We start from the raw sequence: 25,514 nt of genomic DNA, 5'->3' as shown, positions 1-25,514 counted from the left end.
GGGGCCCTGGAAGGGTGTCCGGGAGATCAAACGTGGGATCTCCCCCTCCCAGCCAGAGACTCTCACACTTATCCCGGTTGATCTTAGACCCATATGCCTCCGAGTAGCGGTCCACTTCCGACATCACCACATCGACTTCCTCTCGTGAGGAGACGAAAATAGTGACATCCTCAGCGTACGCCACCACTCTCTGGGCGACATCCAGCTCCGCCAGACTCATCCCGACTCCCGCCAACGGCCCACAATCTACCCTCTGGACGAAGGGATCGATCGCAAACATGTATAAAAGCGGGCTCAAAGGACAACCCTGACGGACTCCGGACCCCACCTCAAAAGAGCGGCCAGACCAACCATTCACCAGTGGGAAACTCTCTGCCCCGCATACAAGATCTTAAGCCAATTAACAAAAGTACTCGGTAAGCCATATCTCAGGAGGACGGACCAGAGGTACTCGTGGTTCACCCGATCAAACGCTTTGGCCTGATCCAGGGACAGCAAGTACCCCTTCCAGGAACCAGCACTACTCCGCTCCACTGCCTCCCTGACACTAAGGACCGCACTTAAGGTGCTTCGGCCTGGAACAGAGCAGTGCTGAGCCCCCGAAAGAAGCCGGGGTGCAAACTTCACCAGCCGATTAAACAGTATCTTAGCCAGAAGCTTCCTGTCCGTATTGAGAAGAGCTATGGGCCTCCAATTCTCAATACGGCTGGGATCTTTACCCTTTGACAGAAGAATCAGGGCTGACCTCCTAATTGAATTCGGCAGAGTGCCCGAGGAGAGACACTCATTGAATACCTCAGTCAAGAGGGGAGCTAAAGACTCCTTAAAGGTCCTGTACCACTCGGATGTTAAGCCATCCGGACCTGGCTACTTCTTAGGGGCGAGCCCCTCGATCGCCAGTCTCACTTCCTCTTCCCTGATTTCTTCTGCCAAAACATCAAGAGAGGGGTCTACCCCTGGCTCAGGAATGGTTTCAGCCAGGAAAGCCAACATCTTGTCTTGATCTAGATCCTTCCTTCCCAAGAGGTGCGAGTAGAAGGATCTGACGACCTCCAAGATCCCTTGTCTGGACCGATTCAGAGATCCTGTACTATCAATCAGTCCTGAAATGACTTTACTACTCACTGACATCCTACAGTTTCTGTAAGGATCGGGCGAGCGGTACTTCCCGAAATCCCTCTCAAAAACCAAAGATGCGTGCCTATCGTACTGACACCCCATCAGCAAGGATTTCAGTCTGGAGATATCCTCACGGCTACCTCCAGTCGAGACAAGAAGCTCGAGTTTCCTCCTCAGACCCTGATACAGGCGATACCTGTTCAGGGACCTGAGGCTCGAGAGCTGGCGGAAGAACCCCGCAACCCACTTCTTGAATATCTCCCACCACTCTGACTTACTACTACATAGGCCCAGTAAAGGTACCTGACTCTGAAGAAAATCCTCAAAGGACTGTCTTATCTCCGCTTCCTCCAGGAGGGACGAATTCAGCTTCCAAAACCTTTTCCCATCCGGGGGGTCTCTGAAACATTCAGGGAAAACAAAATCATACAGTGGTCGGAGAACTGCACCTCGACCACGGACACTGCGGAAGATACGGCTTCCTCCTTTAAATAAAACCTATCTATCCTAGACCTGCGACTACCATGATGATAGGTGAAACCTGTGTGGCTTGAGGGGCTCCGGATGTGGGTGTCCTCTAGACGAGCTTCTCTAGCTATGCTAATCAGTGCCACACTATCGCAAGTCAGCGGACCATTGGAGCCTCTCCTATCTTGGGACCTCGTGACATTATTGAAGTCCCCTCCAAAGATCACTTGCCGACTCGTAAAAAGAAAGGGCTTAATCCTCATAAAGAGATCTTTACGGCCCCGCTTAGTTTGCGGGGCGTAGATGTTAATGAGCCGGAGCTCTTGTCCCTTCATGAAGACATCTAAGATCAGGCACCTCCCCATTTCTAACTCAATAACCCGTCTGCATTCAACAGGAGCGGTAAAAAGGATCGCCACCCCACTATACGGCTCAGCCGCAAGAGACCAGTGGGAGGGACCACGCCTCCACTCTCTTCTGGCTTTTACCAGGGAGGCTAGATCTGACAACCTGGTCTCTTGTAAAAAGAAAATGTCGGCTTCAACACGGCCGAGAAAATCAAAGGCTGCGAATCTAGCCGTATCTGATTTTATGCTGGCACAGTTAATGGATGCCAACGTCAGTGGGGTGAGTGCCGCCATCCTGGGTGATTGAGTTAGATGGCCTCACCCCTTAAACCTTCTTCCTCTCCTTCCCTCCCCCCCCATCTGAATCGGAGGAAGACCCTTTGCCTCTTTTTAAACTCAGGGATATATCCATCCCAGGATCTTTACCTCCAGCATCTGGTGTTACCTCAGCCCCTGAGGAAACTGCCCCAGAGGAAGGAGGCTCGGCACCTCCTGGAGGCCGCACTGCCTCCGGACCCTCGAGAAGAGGAGGGGAGATGGTATCCCCAAGGGCCTCATATCGATTTGAAAGGACGATCAGAGGGTCAGAGACTGAGTTGTTCCTTCTATGGTCTGAGGCTACAACTGAAGAGGAGGACGGCGCTGCCTTACTCTTACCCTTCTTCCTCCTCTTCTTCTTTTCCTGGCCACCATTTACTGTCTGCCCCTCCTTCTCCTCCTCATCCACAGTTTCGGATTCAGAGGCATGACTGGAGGAAGGAGCATCTTGACCTTCTTCCCTACGCAGTCTCCCTATCTCCTCATCCAGTTCGGCCCGACCCAAAGCCTCAGAGTTATTCTGACCTCCTTCTGAGCCAGTGTCTGGAGTGGGACCCCGAGCCACCCCTGGCACCTGGGCATTCTCAAGGGCCCTCTCCAACCTGCCCTTCTCCTCTCGCCTCCGCATAGAAAGGGGTCTTATGTTTTTCCTTCACTGGCTTTGGTGCCCCCTCTCCTCCACTAGTCCCCTCCCCCGCAGGGGCAACCGTTAGGCTCTCCCCAGCCGGGGCGGTCACAGTGTTAGAGAACGAGCGTGGACACCGGCTGAACGGGTGACCTAAGTCACCACACAAGTTACACCGATCTGCCCACAGGTGGCCGCCAGATGACCCACCGCACAGCAGAGGGCGCATATCTGCTGAGTGCAGTTGGCACTAAAGTGGTTTGGGTCACCACACCTTTGACACAGCCTCGGCTGCCCCTGGTAGAAGATCTGAATCCTGTCGCGTCCCAGAAAGGCGGCCGAAGGGATGTGGGTGACCGTGTTCCCTGAACGCCTGAGACGAACGGAAAACGTCCAGGCCACAGACCATATATTGTGCTCGTCAAAGTTCTTCCGGGGGACGTCCGTCACCTCCCCGTACCTGCCCAGCCAGGTCATAATGTCATAACAAGAAAGTGACTCGTTACGGGTCAAAACGGTCACTTTCTTTACCATACTCTGGCGAGATACCGCTTTTACAGCGAAATCTCGCCATCCGGGCTCGTTTTTCATCAGCTCATAATTAGACCAAAAGAGATCTAGTCCTTCCGGCCTAACAAAGCTGACGTCAAACTCGGAGGAGCCGAAGGGGTGAATCAGGGCAAAGATGTCCCCAGCCCTGAAACCCATTTGGAAAAGAAGCTCCACCACCTTGCCCCTTTGGGGGCACGCATCTTCGCCTTTCCAGACCAAACGGGCCACATTCCTGCGACCTACCTCCTGCCCGGGTGTCTGGAGGGACCATACGGTCTCCCCATTCCTCTCTCGGAACGCTCCCAGACCATGTCTCTCCACCCAAAAAGACAGGTCCATCTCCTTTCCCTCTACCTGGAGCGTCCTTTCTCCTCTCTTTAGTGCCTCCAGGAGGCCGCCACACTTGCATAACTCCTGACGACCGGGGGGGGGGCAGCCGAACCAGACACCGTCCCTACATCCCCGCCTAGGCCCCCTGTACTGCCACAAAAGCCACTCTTATTCCTACCATCCACACCACTATTACTACTCTCATTCGCTCCACTACTCCTCCCATCTGCACCACTACCACTCCTCTCATTCACACCACTACCATCCCTCCTATTCACTCCATTATCACCACTCTTATTCACTTCACTGCCACTCCTCCCGATCACTCCACTACCACTCCTCCCATCTGCACCACTACCACTCCTCTCATTCACTCCACTATCACCACTCTCATTCACACCACTACCACTCCTCCCATCTACACCACTACCACTCCTCCCATCTGCACCACTACCACTCCTCCCATCTGCACCACTACCACTCCTCCCATTTGCACCACTACCACTGCCACATACACCCCTCTCATCCACAGCACTACCTCTCCCATCTTTCACACACCTTGTATTAACATTGCTTTTATTGACAGTATTTTTGGGATCAGCAGCTGCTTCACCCACTACCTCTGGGCTGGCCTGGACATGCTTTAGCTTGGCCTTTTTGTACATTCTCAGGTCACCGGCGGCTGCCATTGTCGGCGACACTGACTCCTCCTCCATTCGAGATGTCACCGCCGACATCACCTCCCGAAGCTGAGGCTGCCCCTCCAGGCGCACCTCCACCACTCCTCCTGCCACTGATGCGCAGGGACTACACTCTCTCACAGGGGAGATCCCTGCAGTGCCTGCGCCACACACTGCGCTCAACCGCACGGGCTCAGCAGCACCGACACTACTAGCAGCGCCCAGGGGACCGCCCCCCGAGCAGAAGATCTCACCACACACCTCAGGCGCCTGGACACTCCCCCCCCTCTCAGAGAAGTGCCCCGCAGGGCTAGTAACATTGCTCACAATACACAGGGAACCGCTCCCCTTGCAAACTGCCGCATAGCTATTGCCCACTATTAGCCCTTCCTGCTCTTCCCTACCAGCAGGACGCGTGACTGTAGCACCCGCGGCCATATTGGATGCAGCACTGTACCCCCCCATGCTGGTCCCGTTCCACAGCAGAAGCGAGATTTGGCTGGGTGGGGGGCCCAGCAGCCTGAACCAACATTTCAGGTGGCCCAGACTGCTGGATAGGAGAGAAAACAAACTTTATCTGCTCCTCAGCCTTTTTCTTCTTCTTTTTCTTCCTCTTCCTCTCCTCAGAGCCCAGGTCCTGGCCAAAACTTAAATTTTCCAGACGGGTGGATGACTATTGCATCACTATGGCCAGCAGGAGCCCCCCACAGACCAGTCCACTGTCACCGCCATCATTACTGTCACTTTCCTCAGAGGTGGCTGGTAAGGCGACTTGGGCAGGGTTGATGTAATCCGCACTCGGGGTGACAGAGGTCTTAGGGGTACACAGGGTATCACACACATCCCCCTCACTCTCATCACCCTCACTGCCGCCATCTCCCTCACCACCTTCCTCCATCTTCTCCTCCGTGACACACAAGCACTCTTCCTCCCCCTGACTATCCTCTTCCTCCTTCACAGCTGTCCGCATGGTTTTATAGCGGTCTTCATTCTTAAATTTTTCTTTAAACATGCCCGCTCCCTCTACAATCAGCATTTGGGCTCTCACCACCTCCTGCTCCTCTGCCTTCAGCTCACACACCCTGGCAGCAAACTTAGCCCTCATAGCCTTGGCAGAGTTATCTGTTTTGTAGTGAGCAAACCTCAGGTCTTCCCTTATGATTTTCAGCTTTTTCCCCAGCTGCTCATATTCTACTAGATTTGTCTGCATGCGGGAACCGAAAGTAGTTAGTGACTCCCTGGGACCCTTCACCCCTCATTGCTGGGGTTCCATAATATCAGACACAGTCCCCGAAGACATAATCATAAGCTTCTTATCGGACGCCTTGCGGTTTCCAGCGACGGACGGGGGGAGTGGGCTCCACATTACTGCGGAGCCTGCTGGATCTTCTCACCCTGTCCTGGGAATCGGCCGTAGCTCTCTCACTCCCACCCCCCGCCGGCCTAGTTCGAGCGGTGGAAATCTGGGGCTCCATAGCAGGAGGCTCTCCCAGGGAAGCTGCCACCCTCCTGGGGAAAAGGCTGTAGGAAACACTGCTACAATCCTCTCTATCTGGAAAACTCTGGAAGTCAGACACACCCAACAGCTGCTGTGTTCCACAGGAAGTGCTCTCTGCTGACACCTCTGTCCATGTCAGGAACTGTCTGGAGTAGGAGAAGTTTACTATGGAGATTTGCTCCTACTCACAGAGAGCACTGTAGTCAGACCGAAAAGAACTATACAACTTCCTCTATAGCATACGGCAGCTGAAAAGTACTGTAAGGATTAAGATTTTTAAGAAGTAATTTACAAATCTGTTTAACTTTCTGGCACCAGTTGATTTAAAAAAAAAATGTTTTCCCCCGGAGTACCCCTTTTACGTAACACCTGTAAATTCTGCACTACGATTATCAGCAGCCACTGAAAAGAGAGGTCATCCAACAACTGAAGTCCCCAAAAAATCTGCCACTAAATCCCTCAAGCAACCGTTCAGCCCCAGTCCAGAACCATCTGACCGGACCACAGGGACCAGTGTGGAGGAGAACAGGGTCCAGGCTGTAAAAGAGAAGAACACTGGAGCAGCCAGATACACTGACTCTAAGGCTGAGCCTCATACTTCTACCGAAGCTGCAGAGTTATAGGGGAACTGTAAAAATGAAAGTACTACAACCCCCAGTGTGGTCCGTCTGTGCCCCCCTAAGGGTCAGGGTTGGAGGAGGCACAGGTTGAACAGACACACTACAATGGGAGTTGTAGTACTGTAGTTGTTAAAGAAAAAAAATATGTTTTCATCAGGTTGCCCATAGCAACCAATCAGATTGCTTCTTTCATTCTTGAGAAGACCTCTGAAAAATAAAAGAAGTGATCTGATTGGTTGCTAAGAGCAACTGGACAACATTTCCTCTCCACAGGTACATTTCCCCGATTGTCTTCATATTTAGGATGAGAATCTACTGACAAAGTGAGTAGCCAACCATTTCTGGGCATAAAACTCTGTAAGAGACAGCAGTCTGGGGGCGTCTTTGGTGGACATGAAGGAAGGGGGGGGTCCAGGGAAAATGAGATTTGACGTCTGCAGCGAGCGCTTCTCACTGAGCGACGGGTCTCATCCCAGGTATTGCAGGGGGACCCCCCACGATCAGCTACTTATCCCATAACCCATGGATAGGGGATAAGTTAATTTTTGCCATAGTTCTCCTTTAATTGGCCAGAACACACCCAAAATCAGTCCCAGCCAAACATTGCTTCATCTCCTGTCATTTCTCCCAGCTGTTCTTTTTCTACCTGCTTGTAAGGCATGCCTACACTCTCTAATTCCTTAAAGTGGTACTCTGCCCCTAGATATCTTATCCACTACCTTAAAGATAGGACAAAAGATGACTGATCACTGGGACCCCCGCGGATCTTCATGCAGCACCCGGTGTTCTGAATAATATATTTAGAACTCTGGGTTCTCGTGGTGCGGGTCGTGACCTCCCGCCACGCCCTTTCCATTTATGTCTATGGGAGGTGGTGTGATGTCACAAGAAGGTGTGGCATGATGTCACGAATCCCACCACAGGAACCAGTGATCTAAACATACTATTTAGAATTTTGGTTGCTGCATGGAGATTGCTGGGGTCCCAGCAGCAGGATCCCCTTGATCAGACATCTTATCCCCTATCCTTTACATAGGGGATAAGATATCTAGAGGCGGAGTACCCCTTTAAGGGACAGTTCATGTACCCAAAAGTTGATCCTTTGCAACCGTATGACCCCTAGCAAGTTCCCTGCATGAGTCCCATTCATCAGTAAAAGGCTTGTGCATGGAACTTGCTGGGTGTTCTACGTTTGCCTCTTAAACTGCAACACCCAGCACCAGTTACCTCTCTCCGCACCGCATTATGCAGATCGTGCAGGAGAGCAGCTTTGGTCATCCATGTTTTGCTAACTCTATTTTCACACACAGAAATAAATAAATGAGTCGAACAAGTCAAAGAACAGTTTAAAAAAAGGTGAACTTTATTTATTATTTATTAAAATGTTTGTGTAGGGGATTTTTTGTAACCTCCCATCACTCACAAAGAGCGTACAGTAACTAATACTCAGGACAGGAAAAACCTCCAGAGGGGAGGAAACCTGTAGGGAATCCATGGCTACTGTATGGCCCTTCCTCTGGGCATACTAAAGGAGGTTACCTCCATAATTTGGGCAAATGTTTCTGTGTATGTGCATGATTCCTAGGCCTGTGCCTTCATCCAACGTCTTTCTGTAGGTCCCGAAATGCTACTCCATGTCCTGGAAATAGTGCATCTAAGATATGGGACAAAAAAGATAGATTATTTACATGTTTATCATAGAAATGCACATGGAACTGCAATAAAGACCTTTTGGACAAAACAATGTAACACTTACCAGTCACAGTCATGTGTATGACTTTGCATTCCCGTGTCCCTACACAGTGTCCAGCACCGGCCCCTCACTGATGAACAGGACCAGTGTTATTTCTGGGGCTATGCCTTCATCCAACGTCTTGCTGTAGGTCCGGAAATGCTACTCCATGTCCTGGAAATAGTGCATCTAAGATAAGGGGGGGGGTCTTAGAGATTTATCAAAACCAGGGAAGAGGTAAAGTGGACCAGTTGCCCATAGCAACCAATCAGGTAGTTTCTTTCTTTTTTAAAAAGGCCTCTGAAAAGTGAAAGAAGCGATCTGATTGGTTGCTATGGGCAACTGGTCCACTTGACCTCTGCACAGGTTTTCATACATCTGTCCCAATGTGTATTATTATTATCATCATCATCATCATCATCATTATTATTATTATTATTATAGGAAGTGTTTTTTCTTTGGTGTTTTTTTCCCCTCTGGCTTTTCTCATTACAAGTCATGTGATTCTTTCATCATTTGACTGAAGGATTTCTATAAAAAAAAATTGTGAGAAAATACCCCCCCCCCCCCCAAAAAAAAAAAAAACATGCTCTCGGCATCCCACAGATTTGATAGCCTAAAAACACCATAAAAGGATGAAGAAACCCCCATTAGTGTCTGGTGTTTCATATTACCCTATTGGTTCCAACCTAACATGTGCCCGCAGCGAGCATGGTGTTTTTTACGACAAACACGCCAAGTGTAATCCCAGCTGAAATGAATGTTTTCACAATAGGTGTGAACAGGCTGCAGGCTGTGCTAGATATATTTGCATAGTTGCGGCATACAGCACGTGCAGCATTTATGTGGCGGCTTTCCGCTGGCATATATGGCTTTCTGTGCTGGTGAATGCAGCGGGCACTTACTGGTGGTTTTTTCCTAGCTGCACAGTTTTGCACCACAACCACTCCGGTTGGGACCAGGCTGACCGATCTAATGACCAAGATGCCGCAGTGAACGGCTTTCTTTCTGTGAAAGTTCTGGTGAACTACAATGCTCAGAAGAGGAGGAGCGCCATTGAGCTTTTGGAAAGAGAATTAGTTTGGAATGGTCAGGGCCATGTGCGTTTACAAAGCCCCCCGTGGTGCCAGAACAGTGGACCCCCCCACATGTGACCCCATTTTGGAAACTACACCCCTCACAGAATTTAATAAGGGATGCAGTGAGTATTTACACCCCACAGATCTTTGGAACAGTGGGCTGTGCAAATGAAAAATTTAATTTTTCATTTTTACAGACCACTGTTCCAAAAATCTGTCAGACACCTGTGGGACGTAAATTCTCAATGTACCCCTTATTACATTACGTGAGGGGTGTAGTTTCCAAAATGGGGTCACATGTGTCGGGGGTCCATTGTTCTGGCACTATGGGGGCTTTGTAAACACATGTGGCCTTCAATTCCGGACAAATTTTCTCTACAAAATCCCAATGGCTCTCCTTCTCTTCTGAGCATTGTAGTTCACCCGCAGAGCACTTTAAATTCACATATGGGGTATGTTCTTACTCAGAAGAGATGGGGTTACACATTTGGGGGGGCTTTTTTCCTATTTTCCCTTGTGAAAATGAAAAATTTAGGGTAACACCAGCATTTTAGTGAAAAAATATATATTTTTTTCATTTTCCCATCCAACTTTAATGAAAATTTGTCAAACACCTGTGGGGTGTTCAGGCTCATTATACCCCTTGTCATGTTCGGTGAGGGGTGTAGTTTCCAAAATGGGGTCACATGTGGGTATTTTATTTTTTTTTGCGTTTGTCAGAACCACTGTACAATCAGCCACCCCTGTGCAAATCAACAATTTATTCCTCAAATGTACATGGTGCGCTCTCATTTCTGAGCCTTGTTGTGAGCCCGCAGAGCATTTTACGCTCACATCTGGGGTATTTCCGTACTCAGGAGAAATTGCGTTAAAAATTTTGAAGTCTTTTTTTCCTTTTACCGCTTGTGTAAATAAAAAGTATGGAACAACACCAGCATGTTAGTGTAACATTTTTTATTTTTTTACACTAACAGGCTGGTGTAGCCCCCAACTTTTCCTTTTCACAAGCGGTAAAAGGAAAAAAAGACCCCCAAAATTTGTAGTGCAATTTCTCCCGAGTACGGAGATACCCCATATGTGGCCCTAAACTGTTTCCTTGAAATACGACAGGGCTCCGAAGTGAGAGAGCGCCATGCGCATTTGAGGACTAAATTAGGGATTGCACAGGGGTGGACATAGGGGTATTCTACGCCAGTGATTCCCAAACAGGGTGCCTCCAGCTGTTGCTAAACTCCCAGCATGCCTGGACAGTCAGTGGCTGTCCAGAAATGCTGGGAGTTGTTGTTTTGCAACAGCTGGAGGCTCCGTTTTGGAAACCCTGCCGTACAAGACGTTTTTAATTTTTTATTGGGGGGGGGGGGGGCAGTGTAAGGGGGTGTATATGTAGTGTTTTACCCTTTATTATGTGTTAGTGTAGTGTAGTGTTTTTAGGGTACATTCACACTGGCGTGTTACGGTGAATTTCCCGCTAGGTGTTTCCGCTGCAGCGAAAAATTTGCCGCAGCCCAAACTTGAAGCAGGAAATTTACTGTAAACCTGTCCGTGTGAATGTACCCTGTACATTCACATGGGGGGGCAAACCTCCAGCTGTTTCAAAACTACAACTCCCAGCATGTACTGACAGACCGTGCATGCTGGGAGTTGTACTTTTGCAACAGCTGAAGGCACACTGGTTGGAAAACCTTCAGGCGTTTCCATCGCCTTCCACAGAAACTTTCCCATACAAGTTTCCTCATCCCTGATAGATCCCAATGCCCGGTATGTCTTTCTGAACTGCATGATCGCAGACCGTTGCCTCACCATAGCTTCCATATACGCTCCCAACCATTCTCAGGTCCCCTTCCTACTTCGCACGCTAGACACTCTCTCAGAGTTCGCATCTGGCCCCATTATTCTATGTGGGGATTTGAATGTGCCCTTACACCCCCCCACTGATACATCGTCAGGCCACTCCATACTCTCACACAACAAACTTAGGGCCCTGCGCAAGAAACTTCATGCCCTGCAGTTCAGCGACACGTGGCGCGTGTTCCACCCGGAGGGGCGGGATTACACGTTCTTTTCCCACCCCAGACAATCTTATAGTAGACTCGACTATATATTTTTTCCCCACCACCTCCTCGCTAATATTTCTAAGACTGACATAGGCATCATGACGCACTCCGATCATGCCCCTGTCTTCTGCACCTTTTCTGTCCCCTCGTTTGCCAAGCCCCATGCTTCATGGAGGCTGAACGAGTCACTGTTATTGGATACGTTGTGTCTCCAGGAACTTAAATCCTCCATCCATCAATTTACTCTAGATGATGCTTCTGACCCCACTTCTTCTACTATGAAGTGGGACACTCTAAAATGTGTACTCCGGGGGGTGCTGATGAAGCATGGGGGTCGGATTAAGAGGAAAACATCCGCTAAATTTCTCTCCCTGACACGATCACTTCACAGGTTAGAGACACTACATAAAGCGTCTCAACAGGAGGACCTTTACAGGGAACTGATCCGGGTGCGTCATGAACTGCTAGCTCTATTGAACGCTAAACATTACAGACAACTCACAGGCAGGGTTTTTTACGAGTGGGGTAACAAGTCTGGTAAATTACTAGCCTCTGCTCTAAAGAACAAGCGTTCCACTACATATATCCCTGTTATCCAATCGGACAATGGTACCACATCCCACCTCACCCCTGACATCTTAACTGCGTTCCATAACTATTACAACCAACTATATAATCTCCCTCGACCACCCGCCCTCTCCAACTCCGCCACGTCTCCTCAACTATTGGGTGATTATGTAAACGCTACGGCGCTCCCGTGCCTACCACAGGATATAATCCAGGCATTGGAGACCCCTTTCTCCCAAGAGGAGCTGAGGTCTGTAATCTCTTCTCTCCCTTCAGGGAAAAGTCCAGGCCCAGATGGATATACTGCTAAGTTTTTTAAAACTCTTAGTTCAGAATTGCTGACCCCGCTCCTCTCGGCGATTAACGAGGTTGCACCTGGATCCCCTCCCCCCCCCTCCTTCATGCAAGCATTTGTAACGTGATACCTAAAGATGGTAAGGACCCCTTACTATGCTCCAGTTACCGCCCAATCTCCTTGATCAATGTAGACGCAAAAATCTTTGCAAAACTGCTGGCAAACAGGTTAGCGGACCACATGAATTCTCTCGTCCACCCCAATCAAGTAGGCTTTATCCGAGGTCGAGAGGCACGTGACAATACCCTGAGAACCTTCTCGTCCATACACTACGCCAAACGTCAAGGTCTTCCTCTAATGCTTCTATCGCTGGACGCAGAGAAGGCCTTTGATCGGGTGGACTGGGAGTTTATGGAGTCCACACTGTTACAAATAGGCCTAGGTCCAGTGATGAGGGGGAGGATCAGGGCCCTGTACACCAACCCCCAAGCGCAAATCCGCGTCAATGGCCAACTGTCTGCCCCTTTTTCTATTCGCAATGGCACGAGACAGGGGTGTCCGCTGTCCCCTTTATTATATGTCTTGTGTATGGAGCATTTGCTGGTTGATATCAGACAAAGTGCCGACATACGGGGGATACCCCTTCCTCAGTGCCATTATAAATGTTCTGCCTATGCGGACGATCTTCTATTGTTCTTGTCCTCCCCACAGATCTCCCTGCCCTCCTTGTTGGCCACTATATGTAAATACTCTAGTTTTAGCAACTACAAACTAAACCCTTCTAAATGCGAGGCGATGAATATTACGGTCTCACCCCGAGTCATGCAGTCCCTGAAGGCATCATACCCCTTTAAATGGCAGACACATTCCCTTAAATATTTAGGGATCCAAGTACCCAGCGACTACGCTGACACATACCGCTTTAACTTCTCCCCACTTTTACAGACGCTGCGCTCCGACCTGGCCAGATGGGAGCGCAGAGACTTCTCTTGGCTGGGCAGAATTAACATTTTGAAAATGAATGTACTCCCACGCCTACTCTACCTCTTCTCATGTATACCATTGTACCTGCCCCGCTCCTTTTTCCGTGAGGTCTCTGCGGTCCTATCTGGCTTCGTCTGGGCCGGGCGTCATCCACGCCTGGCTAGACAGATCCTGACACGGAGGAAGAAAGATGGTGGTTTGGCACTTCCAGATCCGACCTCCTATTACCTGGCCTCAGTCCTCACCAGAGTGTTGGATGGTTTTCACCACAGACCTGACAAGCAGTGGGTGACTTTTGAAAGTAGAGCCATGCAAATGGACGTGAAATCCCTGTTATGGACGCCTGGTCTCCTGACTGCTGGGAAGGCCCCCCCTAACATGCCTCCGATTGCGGCCTCTGTACTTAAGACATACAAGTCCTATTTAGCTCGCCTACATTTTCTCCCTTCACCAGGGCCGCTGACCCCGCTCTTTGGCAACCCAGCTTTCCGACCGGCGCAGCACTCCCACTCTTTCTTATCCTTTCATAGAGATGAGGCCCCTACATTTCGAGATCTAATGACCCCGACGGCTCTAAAACCCATTACTGATCTGTTTCACGACTCCTCTCCCTCTGTGGCGAAGACCTTTCAATACACCCAAGCTGCACACTTCTATGCATCTCAGAAAATGCGATTGACCCTACACAGGCCTCTCACACCCTTTGAATCCCTGTGTACCTCCACCTCCCAAGTAATTAAACCGGTCAGCACACTCTACACATATCTCCTTACAGCCACTTCTGTGGTGCCCGTTTCCTTTTGCTCGGCATGGGAGAGGGAGCTTGGTACCACGATTACGCCGGTGGAGTGGAAGGGGGCCGTTGAATGGTGCCATCGGTCCTCTGTATCGTGCAAAGCTCATGAGACCAACTATAAGATTCTTACACGTTGGTATCGCGTTCCCTCACTGCTCGCTAGAATATACCCGGGAGTCTCTGATGTATGTTGGCGGTGCGGAGGTCCGGGTGGTACCATGTTACACATATGGCTAACCTGCCCCGAGTTAGACTCGTTCTGGTCTCAGATCCTGGACATTATGTCTAGGCTGACTTCTATTGCGATTCCCAGGGACCCTAAGATACTCCTTTTATCCATTCTCCCAGACCGTATACCCAAGTCAGCCTCGAGACTGCTTCATTTCCTCATATTAGCCGCTAGAACCGTGATCCCGAGATTGTGGAAATCTTCAGTCTCTCCCACGGTCTCGATCTGGCTCAAAGAAGTTTCCCATCTCCATAGAATGGAGGAACTCCTGGCTGACTCCCACAATCAGTTAGATTGCTATTACAGTATTTGGAGGCCCTGGTCGGAATTCATGTCCTCGAGTGACTTCGAAGCCCTGTACACCACCACACAGCCTCGTAGCCCATTGTCTTCCGCCACTCACTGACTGTGATGACTGCCTGGGTGACCCCGATGTTCGTGCTCCGCCTGGAATGCCTCCGGATTGCTGGCCTGACCTATTGCTCTCCCTCCTGCCCCCTCCACCCCTGTTTTCCTTTCCGCTTCCTTCCCTCCTCTTTTTTCTTTTTTCTTCCCTCCCTTTTCTATTACTCCTCTACTATGTCCTCTCCTATCCTCTCTTCCTCCCCCTACTGACATTTGATGCTCACTGACACCTGTACTCCTACCTGAGACCCGATATCGGGTAAGTTATTGCAAGCCTTTAGATATGTATCTCCTGAGTAGTGTGACCTCGCTCCTGAGTGACTTCAACCCTCGTACCTCCACTCCCCACGCAGGGTTGTCCATCTCCTATCTCTTTTCCGAACTTACTGCAAGTGACCTCGATGCTCAATTGAAACCCTGGAGTGAACAGTTATACCTGCTGAGTACTCCCCTGCCTATGTTTCTGTCATGCCGTATATTAATGACATCCATGTTGCAAATATTGCTCCCCACTGGCAAAGCTTGCAATTACTGTTAATGTTTCTTGTTTATTTTTGAAAAATTAATAAACTCGCATTGTGAAAAAAAAAAAAAAAATAGTATTAAATCCCGTCACAAATATTGTGAACTTGCTCATACAATAATTCTAGAACAAAGGTTTCTCGACGCGTTTCTGCCGAAGTGCCTCGGCGTCCTCAGGGGAAACCCTTTTAGATTATTATTTTAAATCAAATAGATGATAAAAATCAAATACAACCCTCACAGACTAATGCAGGTCTGATGCTTATAATGTCAAGCATACCCAGACCTATGATACTGTAGGGGTGGCCACAGGACATCAGGTACCTAGAAAAAAGAAAAAGCACATGATAGTGTATGGTGGGGGAAATACTTTCCATTTTTTAGAGACAATTCCCCATTTCCTCTACTTACATACAGGCAATGCTGCCTAGGTTTACCTGGAAAAAAGCACAGAGGAAAAATAGCCTTTTTACTAACTCTCCTGGAAAGGCCGACTGTGGAGAAAACTGTACGCTCGACAGATAATCTACTCACGGTTACGAGGTCCGGGCAAAGAATAGATGCGGTGATGTGCAAACCTGCCGAAGCAGGGAGCCGCGATCCTCGGCTTCACTGCACATATCGCATAGCGACGGCGTCTGACGTTATATCCGGTCGCCCAGACACACACGTCAGAAGGCCGTGCCCCGTCAGACGCCTCTGAGATGCGCGGCTAGGATAGTCTATGCGCATGCGCAGATGGCGGCGATCCCGATCTCAAAAAAGTGTTTACATAGGCTCAATGTTACTCAGTCTTGTCAGTGGGCGCAACAATGTGGATTATAAGAATATAGAGTAAGTGTTGGGGATGTAAGAACAACACCGTACCCAAAGCCCATGTTTTAGAGAAGTATGAGATGCTCAAGGCAGAACCACGCATATGTAGATTCACTACAGCTTTGGACAAGGGGGGCCAATAATGACTGATTTGTGGACATGTTTTTTGCACATATGAGGCCAAGCACTCCACGGATACCATAAGGTGCCTTGTATTTAAGTTGGGCACAGAGCCACTGAGGTGACTATTGGGACCATGGAGTGGTAGGCGTCATATGTGCACTAAAAATAGAGAAAGGGGCGGCAAATTTAGATATATGAAAGGGAGAGTGACATGGTCTACCAGGGGTGGGAGTCCCTAGGGGGGAATGGTGACTGGGATTAAATTGGGCCTAAGGGAGCCTGTAAATCCCTACACTAACTAACAGGCCCTAATCCTAGGCAGGATGGTCAGCCCTAAAAAGGGCGGTCCCGCTCACAACCTCCTAAGGTTCCCTACAAACCCTAACTATAGGGAATGGTGACACTAGCTCCGAGGATCATCTAAGACCCTCACTAACTGCCTAATAGTCACCGAACTATGACCGTGTCACAAAAAACAAGCAAAGTTAAGTTGTTCATTTAAACCTCTAGGAAATGTCGTATCAAGTCTATGTATCCATCTGCTCTCTTTTTGAAGAAGTAATCGATCAAGGTCCCCTCCCCTAGCTGATGGTATCACTTTTTCAATACCAATAAATTTGAGATTTTTATAATTCCCTGCATGTACAGTGTTCACATGTCTAGCTAGGGGGGTATCCCGATGGTGCCTGATGTCCCCCAAATGTTCCAGCATGTGTTTTTTTAGTGCACATATGACTCCTACCACTCCATGGTCCCAATAGTCACCTCAGTGGCTCTGTGCCCAACTTAAATACAGGGCACCTTATGGTATCCGTGGAGTGCTTGGCCTCATATGTGCAAAAAACAATATATGGACATTACATGTCCACAAATCAGTCATTATTGGCCCCCCTAGTAATTGTCCAAAGCTGTAGTGAATCTACATATGCGTGGTTCAGCCTTGAGCATCTCATACTTCTCTAAAACATGGACTTTGGGTACGGTTTTGTTCTTACATCCCCAACACTTTCTCTATATTCTTATAATCCACATTGTTGCGCCCACTGACAAGACTGAGTAACATTGAGCCTATGTAAACACTTAGTTACTTTTTTGAGATCGGTATCGCCACCATCTGCGCGCGCGCATAGACTATCCTAGTCGCGCCTCTCAGAGGCGTCTGACGGGGCGCGGCCTTCTGACGCGTGTGTCTGGGCGACCGGATATAACGTCAGACGCCGTCGCTATGCAATATGTGCAGTGAAGCCGAGGATCGCGGCTCCCTGCTTCGGCAGGTTTGCACATCACCGCATCTATTCTTTGCCCGGACCTCGTAACCGTGAGTAGATTATCTGTCGAGCGTACAGTTTTCTCCACAGTCGGCCTTTCCAGGAGAGTTAGTAAAAAGGCTATTTTTCCTCTGTGCTTTTTTCCAGGTAAACCTAGGCAGCATTGTCTGTATGTAAGTAGAGTAAGTGGGGAATTATCTCTAAAAAATGGAAACTATTTCCCCCACCATACACTATCATGTGCTTTTTCTTTTTTCTAGGTACCTGATGTCCTGTGGCCACCCCTACAGTATCATAGGTCTGGATATGCTTGACATTATAAGCATCAGACCTGCATTAGTCTGTGAGGGTTGTATTTGATTTTTATCATCTATTTGATTTAAAATAATAATCTATAAGGGTTTCCCCTGAGGACGCCGAGGCACTTCGGCAGAAACGCGTCGAGAAACCTATGTTCGAGGATTATTGTATGAGCAAGTTCACAATATTTGTGACAGGATTTAATACTATTGAGAAACCTTTGTTCTAGAATTATTGTATGAGCAAGTTCACAATTTTTGTGACAGGATTTAATACTATTTTATATTTCTTCATACTTTTCTAATTGGGGCATATTCGGTCCATAAACCCATAATGAGTATTGAGAAGATTGTTTTCATGTTTGTCCGGTATTTGCACTGAGTCATCCACACTGGATGCAGCACCTATTTTTTGATATTTTACTTTGATTTAGTAAAAGTTATGTTTTAATAGAGTCACTCCCCATACTCTTTGTGTGTTATACTAAGGGTTATTCAGACCAATTGTTTATTGTTGACTGGGAGCTAGAGGTCTTCTGCCAGACCTGTATATCCTGAGCAGTAGTGTATTATTTTAAGTACTGTAAGGATTAAGATTTTTAAGAAGTAATTTACAAATCTGTTTAACTTTCTGGCACCAGTTGATTTAAAAAAAAAAAAAAAAATGTTTTCCCCCGGAGTACCCCTTTTACTTAACACCTGTAAATTCTGCACTACGAATATCAGCAGCCACTGAAGAGAGAGGTCATCCAACAACTGAAGTCCCAAAAAAATCTGCCAATAAATCCCTCAAGCAACCGTTCAGCCCCAGTCCAGAACCATCTGACCGGACCACAGGGACCAGTGTGGAGGAGAACAGGGTCCAGGCTGTAAAATAGAAGAACACTGGAGCAGCCAGATACACTGACTCTAAGGCTGAGCCTCATACTTCTACTGAAGCTGCAGAGTTATATGGGAACTGTAAAAATGAGAGTACTACAACCCCCAGTATGGTCCGTCTGTGCCCCCCTAAGGGTCAGGGTTGGAGGAGGCACAGGTTGAACAGACACATTACAATGGGAGTTGTAGTACTGTAGTTGTTAAAGAAAAAAAATATGTTTTCATCAGGTTGCCCATAGCAACCAATCAGATTGCTTCTTTCATTCTTGAGAAGACCTCTGAAAAATAAAAGAAGTGATCTGATTGGTTGCTAAGAGCAACTGGACAACATTTCCTCTCCACAGGTACATTTCCCCGATTGTTTTCATATTTAGGATGAGAATCTACTGACAAAGTGAGTAGCCAACCATTTCTGTGCATAAAACTCTGTAAGAGACAGCAGTCTGGGGGCGTCTGTGGTGGACATGAAGGAAGGGGGGGGTCCAGGGAAATTGAGATTTGACGTCTGCAGCGAGCGCTTCTCACTGAGCGACGGGTCTCATCCCAGGTATTGCAGGGGGACCCCCCACGATCAGCTACTTATCCCATAACCCATGGATAGGAGATAAGTTAATTTTTGCCATAGTTCTCCTTTAATTGACCAGAACACACCAAAAATCGGTCCCATCCAAACATTCCTTTGTGTCCTGTCATTTCTCCCAGCTGTTCTTTGTCTACCTGCTTGTAAGGCATGCTTACACTCTCTAATTCCTTAAAGTGGTACTCCGCCCCTAGATATCTTATCCCCTACCTTAAGGATGGGACAAAAGATGACTGATCACTGGGACCCCCGCGATCTTCATGCAGCACCCGACGTTCTGAATAATATATTTAGAACTCTGGGTTCTCGTGGTGCGGGTCGTGACCTCACGCCACGCCCTTTCCATTTATGTCTATGGGAGGTGGTGTGATGTCACAAGAAGATGTGGCATGATGTCACAAATCCCACCACAGGAACCAGTGATCTAAACATACTATTTAGAATTTTGGTTGCTGCATGGAGATTGCTGGGGTCCCAGCAGCAGGATCCCCTTGATCAGACATCTTATCCCCTATCCTTTACATAGGGGATAAGATATCTAGAGGCGGAGTACCCCTTTAAGGGACAGTTCATGTACCCAAAAGTTGATCCTTTGCAACCGTATGACCCCTAGCAAGTTCCCTGCATGAGTCCCATTCATCAGAAAAAGGCTTGTGCATGGAACTTGCTGGGTGTTCTACGTTTGCCTCGTAAACTGCACCACCCAGCACCAGTTACCTCTCTCCGCACCGCATTATGCAGATCGTGCAGGAGAGCAGCTTTGGTCATCCATGTTTTGCTAACTCTATTTTCACACACAGAAATAAATAAATGAGTCAAACAAGTCAAAGAACAGTTTAAAAAAAGGGGAACTTTATTTATTATTTATTAAAATGTTTGTGTAGGGGATTTTTTGTAACCTCCCATCACTCAAAAAGAGCGTACAGTAACTAATACTCAGGACAGGAAAAACCTCCAGAGGGGAGGAAACCTGTAGGGAATCCATGGCTACTGTATGGCCCTTCCTCTGGGCATACTAAAGGAGGTTACCTCTATAATTTGGGCAAATGTTTCTGTGTATGTGCATGATTCCTAGGCCTGTGCCTTCATCCAACGTCTTGTTGTAGGTCCCGAAATGCTACTCCATGTCCTGGAAATAGTGCATCTAAGATAGGGGACAAAAAAAGATAGATTATTTACATGTTTATCATAGAAATACACATGGAACTGCACTAAAGACCTTTTGGACAAAACAATGTAACACTTACCAGTCACAGTCATGTGCATGACTTTGCATTCCCGTGTCCCTACACAGTGTCCAGCACCGGCCCCTCACTGATGAACAGGACCAGTGTTATTTCTGGGGCTATGCCTTCATCCAACGTCTTGCTGTAGGTCCGGAAATGCTACTCCATGTCCTGGAGATAGTGCATCTAAGATAAGAAAAAAAAATACATTATTTACATGTTTATCATAGAAATACACATGGAACTGCACTAAAGACCTTTTGGACACAACAATGTAACACTTACCAGTCACAGTCATGTGTATGACTTTGCATTCCCGCGTCCCTACACAGTGTCCAGCACCGGCCCCTCACTGATGGAGAATGAACAGGAGCAGTGTTATTTCTGCTCAGTGCTGCTCTTTGGTGGACAATGGTTATGACATCACATGTGTGACACGCTGTTACCTCCTGGGAGTTCTATTTCAGTAGTGCTGCTCTCTGATTGGCTGAAAATAAAAAAAAGCTTTCTAATATATTCTGTATGAGTGTTATCTAAGGTTTTTGACAATTTTTATTAAAATGGCGTCACTCCCTGTGGGTGCGTTATATTTGTTTCTCCTAACCAGACATTCTGTATATGTAATATCATTTGGTGGCCCCAACAGCCTGGGCCCATAGGTTTCTTACATAGATCAATGCTACTCCGGTAGGCTCAATGAGCAGCGCTGGCCGCCGGGACGTCTGACGAGTGACGTCCCTGACGTTGCGGTCTGGAGCGAAGGATGTCACTAGTCAGACGTCCCAGCAGCCATTGATTTAAAGTGGTCGTGGCTCCTGCTGCCAGTTCAAGATCAGACACCATGGCCCTAGATTGACATACTGCAACACCGATCCCCTGTGGCTGCCCACCTGTTGCAAAACTACAACTCTCAGCCTTCGGCTGTCAGGGCATGCTGGGAGTTGTAGCTTTGCAATAGCTGGACAGACGTCTGTCGAAAGGGGGGAAAAGCACCAGTAATAAAGCAATGTGGGCTTTGAAAAACACCATTTATATGTTGTTTTTAATCACAGCCTAAGCCTAGGAACAAACACAATTCTTGTTTGATGTTTTTTTCTTTTTTTGCAAAAAACAAACAAACATCAAAATCTTCCCCCTCATGTCTTTTCTCAGCTATCTTTGTGTTATTTTTGCTAAAAGCACTGGGGGGGGGGGTCTTAGAGATTTATCAAAACCAGGGAAGAGGGAAAGTGGACCAGTTGCCCATAGCAACCAATCAGGTAGATTCTTTCATTTTTAAAAAGGCCTCTGAAAAGTGAAAGAAGCGATCTGATTGGTTGCTATGGGCAACTGGTCCACTTGACCTCTGAACAGGTTTTCATACATCTGTCCCAATGTGTATTATTATTATCATCATCATCATCATCATCATCATTATTATTATTATGATAGGAAGTGTTTTTTCTTTGGTGTTTTTTTCCCCTCTGGCTTTTCTCATTACAAGTCATGTGATTCTTTCATCATTTGACTGAAGAATTTCTATTAAAAAAAATATAGTGGGGGGGGGGTGTGGCTCGGCACGCTGGAGCGAGGACGCTTTGTGTGAGAGCTCCGTCCTGACCGGTTTTAAAACAGGCGACCGGAACGGTTATGGGAGGCAGATCGCACCACAAACAACAGAAAAAGGCTCCTAAAGGTCCCGGCAACCACCCAACCCGCATTACCCGCTTCTTCAAGTTGCTCCCAACTTCCCAGCAGCCGGAGAAGGAAGCGTGCCATTCCCCCACTGCTCTGCCGGCTCCGAGACACGTGACATCCCCGCTCTCAGCCCCTGCAGCTTCCGTAATGGCGGCGGCCACACACGCTGGAGATGGAGGACGGAGCCCTCCTCTGCAACCACCGGGAGCCGTGACACAGATGGAGGCACCCTCTGCACCACCATCGGTGCATCAAGTAAGCCTTGTCACCTTCCCCCCTGTGTCTAGTGACATGGTGCTGTGCAGCGCTGACCAGAAACACCTTCTCCCTCCTGTGTCCCCTCAGCTCCCTGCTCCCTCAGTGTTGCCTGCATCAGAACGGAGACAGGGGCACAGACCTGAACCCTCATATACTGCTGCTCCCATGAGAAGTCTCCCCAGTGATCTGTCAGCGGACTCTGTGGTAACCCATGGCAACCATATCACTCGTCTCTCACTGAATGTTGCTCAGGCTGCACTGCCCTCCACTCCTGGGTGTCCCTGTGTATCCTTAACCCCGCAGCAATCTGAAATGGACTACCCACCTCTGACTCCTCCAGAACTCCAAGCTGTTAATGAGCAATGGCAGACAGTAAAGCGTAAATCTAAGCCCAGGGCTACTCAGTCTCAGCACTCTCAGGACAGCCATACCTATCCCCCCCCCTGGACAGCCTTTCCTGACCCCAGTCCAGGGACCCCTTGCCAGGGATGTCACGGACTGGACGGGTGAAATGGACTCTGATGCTTCTAACTCGGAAAGGGGGTCACAAGACTCCTCTGCAGACAGTGATGTTCCTGATTTCTGGGGTGACAGTCCGTCTGCGAAGAAGAAATTATTTAAAACTCCATCAAAGTTGCGCCACCTCAGAAGCTGCACTTCTGACTATTCCTCCTCGGACGGATCCCTCACTCCTAAGGGGGGCTCACCTGCTAAACACCCGGCACCTGTCAGGATTGCTGCTTCTCCCAAACCTAATGCTGGGCCATACATCACCCCTGCTTCCACCTTACCCTCGCCTGAGGCGGCGGTTAACACCCTCAATAACCACCCGGAATTACAAGCCTTGCTGGCCCTGCTCCCGACTAAAGCTGATATGCAGGCGCTTGCCACAGATCTACATTCTGCATGGACACAGGATCTCAAACCCGTGAAAACTGCAGTCACGTCTCTTCAGGAAAGGGTGCTGTCACGATTCGGCTGGCAGGAGGATTCGGCTGGCAGGAGGTGGATCCTCTGTGCCAGAGAGGGATTGGCGTGGACCGTGCTAGTGGACCGGTTCTAAGTTACTACTGGTATTCACCAGAGCCCGCCGCAAAGCGGGATGGTCTTGCAGCGGCGGTAGTAACCAGGTCGTATCCACTAGCAACGGCTCAACCTCTCTGACTGCTGAAGATAGGCGCGGTACAAGGGAGTAGACAAGAGCAAGGTCGGACGTAGCAGAAGGTCGGGGCAGGCAGCAAGGATCGTAGTCAGGGGCAACGGCAGGAGGTCTGGAACACAGGCTAGGAACACACAAGGAAACGCTTTCACTGGCACAATGGCAACAAGATCCGGCGAGGGAGTGCAGGGGAAGTGAGGTATACATAGGGAGTGCACAGGTGAACACACTAATTAGACCAACTGCGCCAATCAGTGGCGCAGTGGCCCTTTAAATCGCAGAGACCCGGCGCGCGCGCGCCCTAGGGAGCGGGGCCGCGCGCCGGGACAGGACCGACGGAGAGCGAGTCAGGTACGGGAGCCGGGGTGCGCATCGCGAGCGGGCGCCACCCGCATCGCGAATCGCATCCCGGCTGGGGGCGGTATCGCAGCGCACCCGGTCAGTAGATCTGACCGGGGCGCTGCAGTAGCGAGGGTGTTGCGAGCGCTCCGGGGAGGAGTGGGGACCCGGAGCGCTCGGCGTAACAGTACCCCCCCCCTTGGGTCTCCCCCTCTTCTTGGAGCCTGAGAACCTGAGGACCAGACTTTTGTCTAGGATGTTGTCCTCAGGTTCCCAGGATCTCTCTTCAGGACCACAGCCCTCCCAATCAACCAAAAAAATTTTTTTCCCTCTGACCGTCTTGGAGGCCAGTATCTCCTTCACGGAGAAGATGTCAGAAGAACCGGAAACAGGAGTGGGGGAAACAAGTTTGAGAGAGAAACGGTTGATGATGAGTGGTTTAAGGAGAGAGACATGAAAGGCAATGGGAATACGAAGAGAAGGAGGAAGAAGAAGTTTGTAAGAGACAGGATTAATTTGGCACAAGACTTTGAAAGGACCCAGATAGCATGGTCCCAGTTTGTAACTGGGGACACGAAAGCGGACATATTTAGCGGAGAGCCATACCTTGTCTCTGGGAGCAAAAATGGGGGGAGCTCTTCTTTTCTTATCGGCAAACTTTTTCATGCGAGATGAAGCCTGTAAAAGAGAATTTTGGGTCTCTTTCCATATGGTGGAAAGATCACGAGTCACTTCATCCACAGCGGGCAAACCAGAGGGCAAGGGAATAGGGAGGGGGGGGAAGAGGGTGACGGCCGTACACCACGAAAAATGGGGATTTAGCAGAAGATTCAGAGACTCTGAAGTTGTACAAGAATTCGGCCCAAGGTAGAAGATCTGCCCAGTCATCCTGGCGGGAGGAAACAAAATGCCGTAAATAGTCACCCAGGACCTGGTTAATTCTTTCTACTTGCCCATTGGATTGAGGATGATAAGCAGAAGAGAAGTTTAATTTAATCTTGAGTTGTTTACAGAGAGCCCTCCAGAATTTTGACACGAATTGGACACCTCTATCCGAGACGATCTGCGTGGGCAAACCGTGAAGACGAAAAATGTGTACAAAAAATTGTTTTGCCAACTGAGGCGCTGAAGGAAGACCAGGAAGAGGAATAAAATGTGCCATCTTGGAAAATCGATCAACGACCACCCAAACAACAGTGTTGCCACGGGATGGGGGTAGGTCTGTAATAAAGTCCATACCAATCAGAGACCAAGGCTGTTCGGGGACAGGCAGAGGGTGAAGGAGACCAGCAGGCTTCTGACGAGGAGTCTTATCCCGGGCACAGACAGTACAGGCCCGCACAAAATCAACAACATCCGTCTCCAGAGTCGGCCACCAATAGAAACGAGAGATGAGTTGCAAGGACTTTTTGATGCCCGCATGGCCTGCGAGGTGGGAGGAGTGACCCCATTTGAGAATCCCGAGACGTTGGCGTGGAGAAACGAAGGTCTTCCCTTGAGGAGTTTGCCTGATGGAGGCTGGAGAAGTGGAGATCAGACAGTCAGGAGGAACGATGTGTTGCGGAGAGACCTCTACTTCCGAGGCATCCGAGGAACGAGAGAGAGCATCGGCCCTAATGTTCTTGTCGGCAGGGCGAAAATGAATTTCAAAGTTAAAACGGGCAAAGAAC

General features: G+C 48.9%; 1 long non-coding RNA gene across 1 annotated transcript in view; it reads right to left on the bottom strand.

The window, feature by feature from the left end:
- Positions 1-22,442, bottom strand: part of LOC130367829 (uncharacterized) — a 100,580-nt gene extending 78,138 nt beyond the window's left edge. Inside the window, exons 1-4 of the long non-coding RNA XR_008892197.1 lie at positions 22,401-22,442; positions 20,697-20,898; positions 20,433-20,597; positions 8,314-8,478 (exon numbers count right to left, since the gene is read on the bottom strand). This is a non-coding gene — a long non-coding RNA (uncharacterized LOC130367829). The remainder of the gene's footprint in view (positions 1-8,313; positions 8,479-20,432; positions 20,598-20,696; positions 20,899-22,400) is intronic.
- Between the last annotated feature and the right edge of the window lie 3,072 nt (positions 22,443-25,514).

This window comes from Hyla sarda, chromosome 4 (genome assembly GCF_029499605.1).
Source record: "Hyla sarda isolate aHylSar1 chromosome 4, aHylSar1.hap1, whole genome shotgun sequence".
In the NCBI taxonomy this organism is placed as follows: Eukaryota; Metazoa; Chordata; class Amphibia; order Anura; family Hylidae; genus Hyla; species Hyla sarda.
Note: the sequence above shows the minus strand (reverse complement) of the source record. Positions and strands in the feature narration are given on the sequence as shown.